The sequence below is a fragment of the Ranitomeya variabilis genome, chromosome 1, assembly GCF_051348905.1.
Source record: "Ranitomeya variabilis isolate aRanVar5 chromosome 1, aRanVar5.hap1, whole genome shotgun sequence".
Taxonomy (NCBI): Eukaryota; Metazoa; Chordata; class Amphibia; order Anura; family Dendrobatidae; genus Ranitomeya; species Ranitomeya variabilis.
Window position 1 is genome coordinate 941,747,846 of NC_135232.1, and position 14,689 is coordinate 941,762,534.

Here is a 14,689-nt window from a genome sequence, read left to right on the forward strand (position 1 = left end):
CCTGTTGACACCCATTAGGGGAGTTTCCTATTTAAGGCTGCTTGGCTGCTGGTCCGATGCCGGCCAACAATGTATCAGTAGCATTCTGTTGCATTCTCCTGCTTCAAGTTCCAGTTCAGCTAAGTTGAATTTTGTTCCTAGTTAATGTTATTTTTTGTCCAGCTATCTGCAATGTGACTCTCTGCAGCTGGAAGCTCTCGTGGACTGAAATTGCCACTCCAGTGGCATGAGTTGTCACTGGAGTTTTAAAGTAATTTCAGGATGGTGTTTTTGAGTAGTGTTTTGAAGTTGACCGTGAAGTAACTCTTTCCTGTACTTCTGCTATCTAGTAAGCGGACCTCACTGTGCTAAATCTGCTGTTCATCCTACGTATGTCTTTTCCTCTTGACTCACCGTCAATATTTGTGGGGGCCTGCTATCTCCTTTTGGGGTTCATCTCTGGAGGTAAGGCAGGCCTGTATATTCCTCTGATAGGGGTAGTTAGATCTCCGGCTGGCGCGTGGTGTCTAGGGCATCGTAGGAAACACTCCCCGGCTACTTCCAGTGTTGTGTCAGGTTCAGGTCACGGTCACTTTAGTTTCCATCACCCGAGAGCTAGTCCGTTTGTTATTTTTGATTTCCCTGCCATTGGGAAAATCATAACAGAGGATCCCAGTTTGTTTCCAGGTTCTGGCGATCCTTTTGTGGTAGGATGGGCATTGAGTTGTCGTTTTCATCCGCTTTCCATCCCCAGACTAATGGACAAACGGAGCGAACTAATCAGACTCTGGAGGCTTATTTGAGGTGTTTTGTCTCTTCTGATCAGGATGATTGGGTGACCTTCTTGCCGTTGGCTGAATTTGCCCTTAATAATCGGGCTAGTTCCGCCACCTTGGTTTCGCCATTTTTCTGCAACTCTGGTTTCCATCCTCGTTTTTCCTCGGGACATGTGGAGCCTTCTGACTGTCCTGGGGTGGATTCCGTGGTGGATAGGTTGCAGCGGATCTGGAGTCATGTGGTGGACAACTTGAAGTTGTCACAGGAGAAGGCTCAGCGTTTTGCCAACCGCCGCCGCGGTGTGGGTCCCCGACTTCGCGTTGGGGATTTGGTATGGCTGTCTTCTCGATTTGTTCCTATGAAGGTCTCCTCTCCCAAATTTAAGCCTCGCTTCATTGGTCCTTACAAGATATTGGAAATCATTAATCCTGTATCCTTTCGCCTGGATCTTCCGGTGTCGTTTGCCATCCACAACGTATTTCATAGGTCCTTGTTGCGGCGGTACGTTGTGCCTGTGGTTCCTTCTGCTGAGCCTCCTGCTCCGGTGTTGGTTGAGGGCGAGTTGGAGTACGTGGTGGAGAAGATCTTAGATTCTCGTCTCTCCAGGCAGAGGCTTCAGTACCTGGTCAAGTGGAAGGGCTATGGTCAGGAGGATAATTCCTGGGTGGTCGCCTCTGATGTGCATGCGGCCGATTTGGTTCGTGCCTTTCACACCGCTCATCCTGATCGCCCTGGTGGTCTTGGTGAGGGTTCGGTGACCCCTCACTAAGGGGGGGGTACTGTTGTGAATTTATCTTTTTGGCTCCCTCTAGTGGTTACTAGCGATTTGACTCTGGGAATGTCTGCCATCCCTTGTATGCTCACCTGGGTCGTTAGGTCAGGGGTGTTGCTATATAAGCTCCCTGGACCTTCAGTTCAATGCCTGGCAAAGTTGTAATCAGAGCTAATCTGTTGTGCTCTTGTCTACTGATCCTGGTTCCTGCTAAATTAAGCTAAGTCTGCTTTCTTGATTTTTGCTATTTGTTTTTGTTTGCATTTTTGTCCAGCTTGTACATAATCTGTATCCTAACCTTGCTGGAAGCTCTAGGGAGGCTGGAGTTCTCCCCCCGGGCCGTTAGACAGTTCGGGGGTTCTTGAATCTCCAGTGTGGATTTTTGTTAGGGTTTTTGTTGACCATATAAGTTATCTTACTACATTCTGCTATTAGTAAGTGGGCCTCTCTTTGCTAAACCTAGTTCATCTCTGTGTTTGTCATTTCCTCTTACCTCACCGTTATTATTTGTGGGGGGCTTGTATCCTACTTTTGGGGTCTATTCTCTGGAGGCAAGAGAGGTCTTTGTTTTCCTCTTCTAGGGGTAGTTAGTCCTCCGGCTGGCGCGAGACATCTAGCGACCAACGTAGGCATGTTCCCCGGCTACTTCTAGTGTTGGCGTTAGGAGTAGATATATGGTCAACCCAGTTACCACTGCCCTATGAGCTGGATTTTTGTACGTCGCAGACTTACTTGTTCCTCTGAGACCCTCGCCATTGGGGTCATAACAGGACAGGGGTGATACCTTTCCCTCACTGCTCATTGGGTTAATGTTGTTGAGCCGGGTACAGATCGTGCGAGTGGCACAGGACGTGTCCTGCCCACTCCAAGGATTGCAGGAATCCAGTCTGTACGCATTGACTCTTCCTCATACACAAGTTCCTCAGAATCATCGCTGCAGGAGCCGTCACAGTCCACCTCCACATGGACCCGTGAACGTTTACCTGTTACGACCGACATGAGCACAGCCGTGGCCAAACGTCAACAGGCCATCTTGAAATTAATTTCTTTGGGGAATCGAAGCCACACAGCGCAGGAGCTCTGGAATGCCATCAAGCAGGAGAGCGATGTGTGGTTTGTGGCAGCGAATCTCCAGCCAGGCATGAGGGACTATCCGGATCTCGATGCACTGCTGCACAAGGTCCGCCTAGAGTGTGGTCACTTGTGGCGTTCCAGCACGGCAAGATCGCGCATTGCAGCTCTGCAGCGCCGATTCCGCCTTCCGGAACATCGCATCATATGTGACCTACCTACCAGGTGGAATTCCACGTTACATATGTTGGAGCGGTTGTGTGAGCAGCAGCAAGCAGTAATCGAGTACCAGCTGCATCAGGCGCAAAGAAGTCGCACTCCGCGCCGTTCAGACTTCACAACCACAGAGTGGGCCACTATGAAGGACGTCTGCCAGGTTTTGCGTCCCTTCGATTATTCCACGCGGATGGTGAGTGCAGATGATGCACTAGTCAGCATGACTGTCCCCCTTATCTGCCTGCTTCAACAAACACTGCAAGCGCTAAGGTATGATGTTGTGGAAGAGGTGGAGGATGAGGAGTCACCATTTCCATCAGCTTCTGGACAGTCAGCGCCACGTGGTTCCTCACAAAGGCGTAGGCAGGAGACACTTTGTGAGGAGGATGAGGAGGAGTCAATGGAGGAGGAAGACATCCATCCAGAGGAGGGAGTTACACAATTGTCCAGTAGTCAGTGTGTACAGCGAGGGTGGGGTGATGAAGAGCGGGCAGAGATCACGCCTTAAGCAGGAGACAGCGTGTCTTGGCCAGTTGGCAGTCTGCAGCACATGGTTGATTACATGCTGCAGTGCCTGAGAAACGACCGCCGCATCGCCCACATTCTCAACATGGCTGATTATTGGGTGTACACCCTCCTTGATCCTCGCTACTGGGACACCGTACAAAGCCTCGTCACACCGTTGAACCGGGAGCGTAAAATGTGGGAGTACCAAGACACACTAGTGAATTCCATCATCTTCTCCAGTCCAACTGAGAGCAGTGCTGCTAGTGCTTTACAAAGCAGCTCAGTGCGTCGAGGCAGTGGAGGAGGCTCTGCACAAAGAGGGAGCAGAAGCAGTGCCTCTGCCCAAGGCAAGACCAGTATGGCCCAACTGTGGCACAGTTTTGTGTGCCCACCACAAATGTCTACACCATCACAGGCGGATCCAGTCAGCAGGAGGCAACGGTTCCGTCAGATGGTGACAGACTACATGTCTTGCCCTCTTACTGTACTCCCAGACGGCTCTTCCCCTTTCAAGTTTTGGGTCTCTAAGCTGGATACATGGCCAGAGCTAAGCCAGTATGCATTGGAGGTGCTGGCTTGCCCTGCGGCTAGTGTATTATCGGAATGCGTCTTTAGTGCTGCAGGTGGTGTACTAACAGACCGTCGCATGCGACTATCCTCCAATAACGTTGACCGGCTTACTTTTCTGAAAATGAACCAGGCCTGGATCTCGCAGGAATTTGCCACTCCTCTTCCTGATTAAATAATTGGGTGACTGTCTACAGTATCCAGGTCTCCTGTTATGTTCATCTTTCTACCACCTGAACTGTAATTCCTAGGCTCCAACACCACCAGTTGAGGCTCAGAAGTGCCGTCTGCACAAAACATACGATTCAGGGTTATTGGGTTTCAGTAACGTCAGCTGATCCACAGCTGTTTAGCCGGCAATGTGTCCTGCGACCGCCACGCTGACACAACAACTGAAATTTACGGGAACCTGTCCCCCTCCCAGGCATTTGTTACTTAAAGAGCCATCTTGTGCAGCAGTAATGCAGCACAAGGAAAAGGTAGCTCTTTTAGTTTAGCAGAACTTAACACTTATAAAATGTGTCCACTGATACCGTGAGATCGTCCCGGAGGTGGGACTTTCCTTCGTAATGGGACGCAGCACACCCGTCATTCCTACCCCCTTGGTGCCGTGCGCCGCCTCCTCAGCGTTGTTTGAATCTGTCCTGGAGCCTGCACTGTTATGTTATCTGTCATGTTCTCAATGGCAAGAGAACATAGCATCAGCATATATAGGAACTAGCTCTTGGAAGATGGAAACTGAGCTGACCATGAACTAAACCTAACGCACAACTAGCAGTGGCCGGGTAGCATGCCTACGTTGATTCTAGATGCCCAGCACCAGCCGGAGGACTAAATAATGCTAGCAGAGGAAAATATTAGTCCTAGCTCACCTCTAGAGAAATACCCCGAAAGGAGACAGAGGCCCCCCACATGTATTGGCGGTGAATTAAGATGAAATTACAAACGTAGTATGAAAATAGGTTTAGCAAATTTGAGGTCCACTTACTACATAGCAGAAGACAGAAAGGACACTTTCATGGTCAGCTGAAAACCCTATCAAAACACCATCCAGGAATTACTTTAAAACTCTGGCATTAACTCATAACACCAGAGTGGCAATTCCTGTTCACAAGAGCTTTCCAGACACAGTAACGAAACTTCAGCTGTGAACTGGAACAAAAATGCAAAAACAAACATGGACAAGAGTCCAACTTATCTAGTAGTTGTCTAGGAGCAGGAACAAGCACAGAGAGGCTTCTGATAACATTGTTGACCGGCAAGCAACTAACAGAGCAGCAAGGTTATATAGCGACTCCCACATCTTGATGGGAACAGGTGAACAGAGAAGATGACAACACCAGTTCAATTCCACCAGTAGCCACCGGGGGAGCCCAGAATCCAAATTCACAACAGTACCCCCCCCTCAAGGAGGGGGCACCGAACCCTCACCAGAACCACCAGGGCGATCAGGATGGGCCCTATGAAAGGCACGAACCAGATCAGAGGCATGAACATCAGATGCATTCACCCAAGAATTATCCTCCTGGCCGTATCCCTTCCACTTGACCAGATACTGGAGTCTCCGTCTGGAAACACGAGAGTCTAAGATTTTCTCCACAACGTACTCCAACTCACCCTCAACCAACACCGGAGCAGGAGGCTCAACGGAAGGCACAACCGGTACCTCATACCTGCGCAATAATGACCGATGAAAAACGTTATGAATAGAAAAGGATGCAGGGAGGTCCAAACGGAAGGAAACAGGGTTAAGAATCTCCAATATCTTATACGGGCCGATGAACCGAGGCTTAAACTTAGGAGAAGAGACCCTCATAGGGACAAAACGAGAAGACAACCACACCAAATCCCCAACACAAAGCCGAGGACCAACACGACGGTGGCGGTTGGCAAAAAGCTGAGTCTTCTCCTGGGACAACCTCAAATTGTCCACCACCTGTCCCCAGATCTGATGCAATCTCTCCACCACAGCATCCACTCCAGGACAATCCGAAGTTTCCACCTGACCAGAGGAAAATCGAGGATGAAACCCCGAATTACAGAAAAACGGGGACACCAAAGTGGCAGAGCTGGCCCGATTATTGAGAGCGAACTCCGCCAATGGCAAAAAAGCAACCCAATCATCCTGGTCAGCAGACACAAAACACCTCAGATATGTCTCCAGGGTCTGATTAGTCCGCTCGGTCTGGCCATTCGTCTGAGGATGGAAAGCGGACGAAAAAGACAAATCTATGCCCATCCTAGCACAGAATGCCCGCCAAAATCTAGACACGAATTGGGTCCCTCTGTCAGAAATGATATTCTCAGGAATACCATGCAAACGAACAACATTTTGAAAAAACAGAGGAACCAACTCGGAAGAAGAAGGCAACTTGGGCAGAGGAACCAAATGGACCATCTTAGAGAAACGGTCACACACCACCCAGATGACAGACATCTTCTGAGAAACAGGCAGATCTGAAATAAAATCCATCGAGATGTGCGTCCAAGGCCTCTTAGGAATAGGCAAGGGCAACAATAATCCACTAGCCCGAGAGCAACAAGGCTTGGCCCGAGCACAAACGTCACAAGACTGCACAAAGCCTCGCACATCTCGTGACAGGGAAGGCCACCAGAAGGACCTTGCCACCAAATCCCTGGTTCCAAAAATGCCAGGATGACCTGCCAACGCAGAAGAATGAACCTCAGAGATGACTCTACTGGTCCAATCATCAGGAACAAACAGTTTATCAGGTGGGCAACGATCCGGTCTATCCGCCTGAAACTCCTGCAAGGCCCGCCGCAGGTCTGGAGAAACGGCTGACAATACCACTCCATCCTTAAGGATACCTGTGGGCTCAGAGTTACCAGGCGAGTCAGGCTCAAAACTCCTAGAAAGGGCATCCGCCTTAACATTCTTAGAACCCGGTAGGTATGACACCACAAAATTAAACCGAGAGAAAAATAATGACCAGCGCGCCTGTCTAGGATTCAGGCGCCTGGCGGTCTCAAGATAAATCAAGTTTTTGTGGTCAGTCAATACCACCACCTGATGTCTGGCCCCCTCAAGCCAATGGCGCCACTCCTCAAAAGCCCACTTCATGGCCAAAAGCTCCCGATTCCCAACATCATAATTCCGCTCAGCGGGCGAAAATTTACGGGAAAAGAAGGCACAAGGCCTCATCACGGAGCAGTCAGAACTTTTCTGCGACAACACTGCCCCAGCTCCGATCTCAGAAGCGTCGACCTCAACCTGAAAAGGTAGAGCAACATCAGGCTGACGCAACACAGGGGCAGAGGAAAAACGGCGCTTAAGCTCCCGAAAGGCCTCCACAGCGTCAGGGGACCAATCAGCAACATCAGCACCCTTCTTAGTCAAATCGGTCAATGGTTTAGCAATATCCGAAAAACCAGCAATAAATCGACGATAAAAGTTAGCAAAGCCCAAAAATTTCTGAAGACTCTTAAGAGAAGAGGGCTGCGTCCAATCACAAATAGCTTGAACCTTGACAGGATCCATTTCAATGGAAGAGGGGGAAAAAATATATCCCAAAAAGGAAATCCTCTGTACCCCAAAAACACACTTAGAACCCTTCACACACAAAGAATTAGACCGCAAAACCTGGAAAACCCTCCTGACTTGCTGGACATGAGAGTCCCAGTCATCCGAAAAAATCAGAATATCATCCAGATACACAATCATAAATTTATCCAAATAATCGCGAAAAATATCATGCATAAAGGACTGGAAAACTGACGGAGCATTTGAAAGACCAAAAGGCATCACTAAATACTCAAAGTGGCCCTCGGGCGTATTAAATGCGGTTTTCCACTCATCCCCCTGCCTGATACGCACCAAATTATACGCCCCACGAAGGTCAATCTTAGAGAACCACTTGGCCCCCTTTATGCGAGCAAACAAATCAGTCAGCAACGGCAATGGGTATTGATATTTTACAGTGATTTTATTCAAAAGCCGATAATCGATACATGGTCTCAAAGAGCCGTCTTTTTTTGACACAAAGAAAAAACCGGCTCCTAAGGGAGATGACGATGGACGAATATGTCCCTTTTCCAAGGACTCCTTTATATATTCTCGCATAGCAGCATGTTCAGGCACAGACAGATTAAATAAACGACCCTTTGGGTATTTACTACCCGGGATTAAATCTATGGCACAATCGCACTCTCGGTGCGGAGGTAATGAACCAAGCTTGGATTCTTCAAAGACGTCACGATAGTCAGACAGGAACTCAGGAATTTCAGAGGGAATAGATGATGAAATGGAAACCACAGGTACATCCCCATGAGCCCCCTTACATCCCCAGCTCAACACAGACATAGCTTTCCAGTCGAGGACTGGGTTGTGAGATTGCAGCCAAGGCAATCCTAGCACCAAATCATCATGTAGATTATGCAGCACCAGAAAGCGAATAATCTCCTGGTGATCCGGATTAATACGCATAGTTACTTGGGTCCAGTATTGTGGTTTATTATTAGCCAATGGGGTGGAGTCAATCCCCTTCAGAGGAATAAGAGTCTCCAAAGGCTCTAAATCATACCCACAGCGTTTAGCAAAGGACCAATCCATAAGACTTAAGGCGGCGCCAGAGTCGACATAGGCGTCCGTAGTAATAGATGACAAAGAGCAAATCAGGGTCACAGATAGAATAAACTTAGACGGTAAGGTGCAAATGGAAACAGATTTATCAAGCTTTTTAGTGCGCTTAGAGCATGCTGATATAACATGAGTAGAATCACCACAATAGAAACACAACCCATTTTTCCGTCTAAAATTCTGCCGCTCGCTTCGGGACAGAATTCTATCACACTGCATACTCTCTGGCGACTTCTCAGTGGACACCGCCAGATGGTGCACTGGTTTGCGCTCCCGCAAACGCCTATCGATCTGAATAGCCATTGTCATGGACTCATTCAGACCCGCAGGCACAGGGAACCCCACCATAACATCCTTAATGGCATCAGAGAGACCCTCTCTGAAAGTCGCCGCCAGGGCGCACTCATTCCACTGAGTAAGCACAGACCATTTACGGAATCTTTGACAGTAAATTTCCGCTTCATCTTGCCCCTGAGATAGGGACATCAAAGTTTTTTCTGCCTGAAGCTCCAAATGAGGTTCGTCATAAAGCAACCCCAAGGCCAGAAAAAACGCATCCACATTGAGCAACGCAGGATCCCCTGGTGTCAATGAAAAAGCCCAGTCTTGAGGGTCGCCCCGGAGCAAGGAAATCACAATCCTGACCTGCTGTGCAGGGTCTCCGGCAGAGCGAAATTTCAGGGACAAAAATAATTTGCAATTATTTCGAAAATTCTGAAACCCAGATCTATTCCCCGAGAAAAATTCCGGCAAAGGAATTCTCGGCTCAGATACAGGTGCATGACAAACAAAGTCTTGCAAATTTTGTACCTTCGTGGCGAGATTATTCAAACCTGCAGTCACACTCTGAAGATCCATTACAAACAGGTGGACACAGAGCCATTCAAAGATTAGAAGGAGAAAAAAAAAAAAAAATTCTCAGCAGACTTCTTATTTCTCTCCTTTCTCAGCCAAGGATTTTAACCCTTTAGTGGGCCGGTCAAACTGTCATGTTCTCAATGGCAAGAGAACATAGCATCAGCATATATAGGAACTAGCTCTTGGAAGATGGAAACTGAGCTGACCATGAACTAAACCTAACGCACAACTAGCAGTGGCCGGGTAGCATGCCTACGTTGATTCTAGATGCCCAGCACCAGCCGGAGGACTAAATAATGCTAGCAGAGGAAAATATTAGTCCTAGCTCACCTCTAGAGAAATACCCCGAAAGGAGACAGAGGCCCCCCACATGTATTGGCGGTGAATTAAGATGAAATTACAAACGTAGTATGAAAATAGGTTTAGCAAATTTGAGGTCCACTTACTACATAGCAGAAGACAGAAAGGACACTTTCATGGTCAGCTGAAAACCCTATCAAAACACCATCCAGGAATTACTTTAAAACTCTGGCATTAACTCATAACACCAGAGTGGCAATTCCTGTTCACAAGAGCTTTCCAGACACAGTAACGAAACTTCAGCTGTGAACTGGAACAAAAATGCAAAAACAAACATGGACAAGAGTCCAACTTATCTAGTAGTTGTCTAGGAGCAGGAACAAGCACAGAGAGGCTTCTGATAACATTGTTGACCGGCAAGCAACTAACAGAGCAGCAAGGTTATATAGCGACTCCCACATCTTGATGGGAACAGGTGAACAGAGAAGATGACAACACCAGTTCAATTCCACCAGTAGCCACCGGGGGAGCCCAGAATCCAAATTCACAACAGTTATCCCTTGGCCATGCACACTTAGTGCTGCCCATCTTCTGACATCATTTGGTGTCAGGTTGGCTGCGCCTGTGCGGCAGCGCTGCCCGAGATCCCACCTCGCAGTGTATTCTGATTTAATCACACTGCGGGCCTGGGATCCATGGCCATGCGCAGTGCATATCTTCACCTCAGGCTCTCACTCATCTCCCTCCGCCTTCTTCAGACTGTGCACCATCAGCTGATCCCTAATAGCATGCCACGGCCGTGACGCCGCACAGTCTGAAGAAGCCGGAGGGAGGGGAGTGAGAGGCGAGGATATGCACTGCGCATGCCCATGGATCCCAGGCCCGCAGTGGGATTACATTAGACGACACTGCGAGGCGGGATCTCGGGCAGCGAGGCCGCACAGGCGCAGCCAGCCTGACACCAAATTATGTCAGAAGACGGGCAGCGCTAAGTGCGCCTGGCCAAAGGATAACATAACAGCGCAGGCTCCGGGACAGAATCAAACAACGCTGAGGAGGTGGCACACGGCACCAAGGGAGTAGGAATTTCGGCTGTGCTGCGTCCCATTACGAAGGAAAGTCCCACCTCCGGTACGGTCTCACGGTATCAGGGGACACATTTTATAAGTGTTTAGTTCTGTGTTTGCAAGGAGCATAATTAAAAGAGCCACCTTTTCCTTTTGCATCCTTAGTGCTGCACAAGATGGCTCTTTCAGCTACAAACGCCTTGGGGGGGTTAAAGGTTCCCTTTCTACTTGCTCCAATCAGGCTTCGGCCTACACTGTGTTCCTCTGCTCCTCCTGCTGTCCCTGAGGAGGCGGCGCACGGCGCCAAGGGGGTAGGAATGACGGCTGTGCTGCGTCACATTACAAAGGAAAGTCCCACCTCCGGGACGGTTTTTCGGTGTGAGGGGACACATTTCATAAGTGCCTAGTTCAGCGTTTGCAAGGAGCATAATTAAAAGAGCCACCTTTTCGTTTTGCAGCATTAGTGCTGTACAAGATGGCTCTTTCAGCAACAAACGCCTGGGGGGGGGTTAAAGGTTCCCTTTCAACTTGCTCCAGTGCAGGCTTCGGCCTACACTCTGCTCCTCCTGCTGTCCCTGGGCTCTAACACCGCCAGTTGGTGCCCGGAAGTGCTGGCTGCACAGAGAAAACACTCGCCACTGTGTCAGTGGGGTTCAGCAACGCCAGCTGTTCCCCTGCTGTGTAGCCGGCAACGTGTCCTGCAAACGCCACGCAGACACAAAGCTGCCGCCAGTGCAGGCTTCGGCCTACACTCTGCTCCTCTGCTCCTCCTGCTGACCCTGGGCTCTAACACTGCCAGTTGGTGCCCGGAAGTGCTGGCTGCACAGAGAAAAACACCCGCCAATGTGTCAGTGGGGTTCAGCAACGCCAGCTGTTCCCCTGCTGAGTAGCCGGCATCGTGTCCTGCAAACGCCACGCAGACACAACAACTGAAATTGAAGGGAACCTGTCCCCCCTGTCATGATTCCCAATGGCAGGGAATTTGTCAGCATAACACGGGCAAAAACAGGACGAGCTCTAGGGTGATGGAACCTGAGCTGACCGCGATCCTGAACCTCAACACTCAACTAACAGTACCCGAGAGACGTTCCTGGGAGGCCCCTAGACGTCTCGCGCCAGCCGGAGATCTAGCTTCCCCTATCAGAAGAATAACAGACCTCACTTGCCTCCAGAGAAATATTCCCACAGAGATAGCAACCTCCCACATATAATGACGGTGAAATGAGAGGAAGGCACAAACGTAGTTATGAAAACAGATTCAGCAAAATGAGGCCCGCTTAAGCTAGATAGCAGAGGATACAAAAGGTGAACTGCGCGGTCAGCTGAAAAACCCTTCAAAATACCATCCTGAAATTACTTGAACGCATGTGCCAACTCATGGTACATGAGTGGTAATTTCAGCCCACTAGAGCAACCAGCAGCAGAGAATTACATATCTGCAAGCTGGACTAAAAAACATGAAAGCAATCATGAAACAGGGAAATACAGACTTAGCTTGTCTTGAAGGCCTAGGAGCAGGTAACAGAGACACACACTGATACATTGATAGCCGGCAAGGGAATGACAGGAAAGCCAGGTTAAATAGGAAACACCCAGCCACTGATGGACAGGTGGAAACCAGAGACCGCAACCCACCAAAGTCACCCAGTACCAGTTGTAACCACCAGAGGGAGCCCAAAAACAGAATCCACAACAGTACCCCCCCCTTGAGGAGGGGTCACCGAACCCTCACGAGAACCCCCAGGGCGATCAGGATGAGCTCTATGGAAGGCGCGGACCAAATCAGTCGCATGAACATCAGAGGCGACCACCCAGGAATTATCCTCCTGACCATAACCCTTCCACTTAACCAAATACTGGAGTTTACATCTGGAAACACGAGAATCCAAGATCTTCTCAACAACATACTCCAATTCTCCCTCCACCAGCACCGGAGCAGGAGCCTCAACCGAAGGAACAACGGGCACCTCATACCTCCACAATAACGACCGATGAAACACATTATGAATAGCAAACGATGCTGGGAGATCCAAACGAAAAGATACAGGGTTAAGAATCTCCAAGATTTTATAAGGACCGATGAACCGAGGCTTAAACTTGGGAGGAGAGACCTTCATATGGGCAAAACGAGAAGACAACCACACCAAGTCCCCAATACGAAGTCGGGGACCCACGCGGCGACGACGATTAGCAAACTGCTGAGCCTTCTCCTGAGACAACTTCAAATTGTCCACCACCTGATTCCAAATCTGATGTAACCTATCCACCACCACGTCCACTCCAGGACAATCCGAAGGCTCCACCTGACCAGAGGAAAAACGAGGATGAAACCCCGAATTACAAAAGAAAGGAGAAACCAAAGTAGCAGAACTAGCCCGATTATTAAGGGCAAATTCGGCCAGTGGCAAAAAGGCAACCCAGTCATCTTGATCAGCAGAAACAAAACACCTTAAATAAGTTTCCAAGGTCTGATTAGTTCGCTCCGTCTGGCCATTCGTCTGAGGATGGAATGCAGACGAGAAAGACAAATTAATGCCCATCTTAGCACAAAACGTCCGCCAAAATCTAGACACAAACTGGGATCCCCTGTCCGAAACGATATTCTCCGGAATCCCATGCAAACGAACCACGTTCTGAAAAAACAAAGGGACCAACTCAGAGGAGGAAGGCAACTTAGGCAAGGGTACCAAATGAACCATCTTAGAAAAGCGGTCACACACAACCCAGATAACGGACATTTTCTGTGAGACAGGGAGATCTGAAATAAAATCCATGGAAATGTGCGTCCAAGGCCTCTTCGGAACAGGCAAGGATAACAACAACCCACTGGCCCGAGAACAGCAAGGCTTAGCCCGAGCACACACTTCACAAGACTGCACGAAGGTGCGCACATCCCTTGACAAGGAAGGCCACCAAAAAGACCTGGCCACCAAGTCTCTAGTACCAAATATTCCAGGATGACCAGCCAACACAGAAGAATGGACCTCGGAGATGACTCTACTGGTCCAATCATCCGGAACAAACAGTCTTTCTGGTGGACACCGATCAGGTTTATCCGCCTGAAACTCCTGCAATGCACGTCGCAAGTCTGGGGAGACGGCGGACAATATTACCCCATCCCTAAGGATGCCAGTAGGCCCAGAGTCTCCAGGAGAGTCAGGCACAAAACTCCTGGAAAGAGCATCTGCCTTCACATTCTTTGAACCTGGCAAGTATGAAACCACAAAATTGAAACGAGAAAAAAACAACGACCAACGAGCCTGTCTAGGATTCAAACGCCTGGCAGACTCAAGGTAAATCAGATTTTTGTGATCAGTCAAGACCACCACACGATGTCTAGCACCCTCAAGCCAATGACGCCACTCCTCAAATGCCCACTTCATGGCCAAAAGCTCCCGATTACCCACATCATAATTGCGCTCGGCGGGCGAGAATTTTCTAGAAAAGAACGCACATGGCTTCATCACTGAGCCATCGGAACTTCTCTGTGACAAAACCGCCCCCGCTCCAATCTCGGAAGCATCAACCTCAACTTGAAAAGGAAGTGAAACATCTGGTTGACATAACACAGGAGCAGAAGAAAACCGGCGCTTAAGTTCCTGAAAGGCCTCCACAGCCGCAGGAGACCAATTAGCAACATCAGCACCCTTTTTAGTCAAATCAGTCAAAGGTTTAACAACACTGGAAAAATTAGAAATGAACCGACGATAAAAATTAGCAAAACCCAAGAACTTCTGAAGACTCTTAACAGATGTAGGTTGTGTCCAGTCACAAATCGCCTGAACCTTGACGGGATCCATCTCAATAGTAGAAGGAGAAAAAATGTACCCCAAAAAAGAAATCTTCTGGACTCCGAAGAGACATTTTGAGCCCTTCACAAACAGAGAATTGGCCCGCAGGACTTGAAACACCTTCCTGACCTGTAGAACATGAGACTCCCAGTCATCAGAAAACACCAAAATATCATCCAAATACACA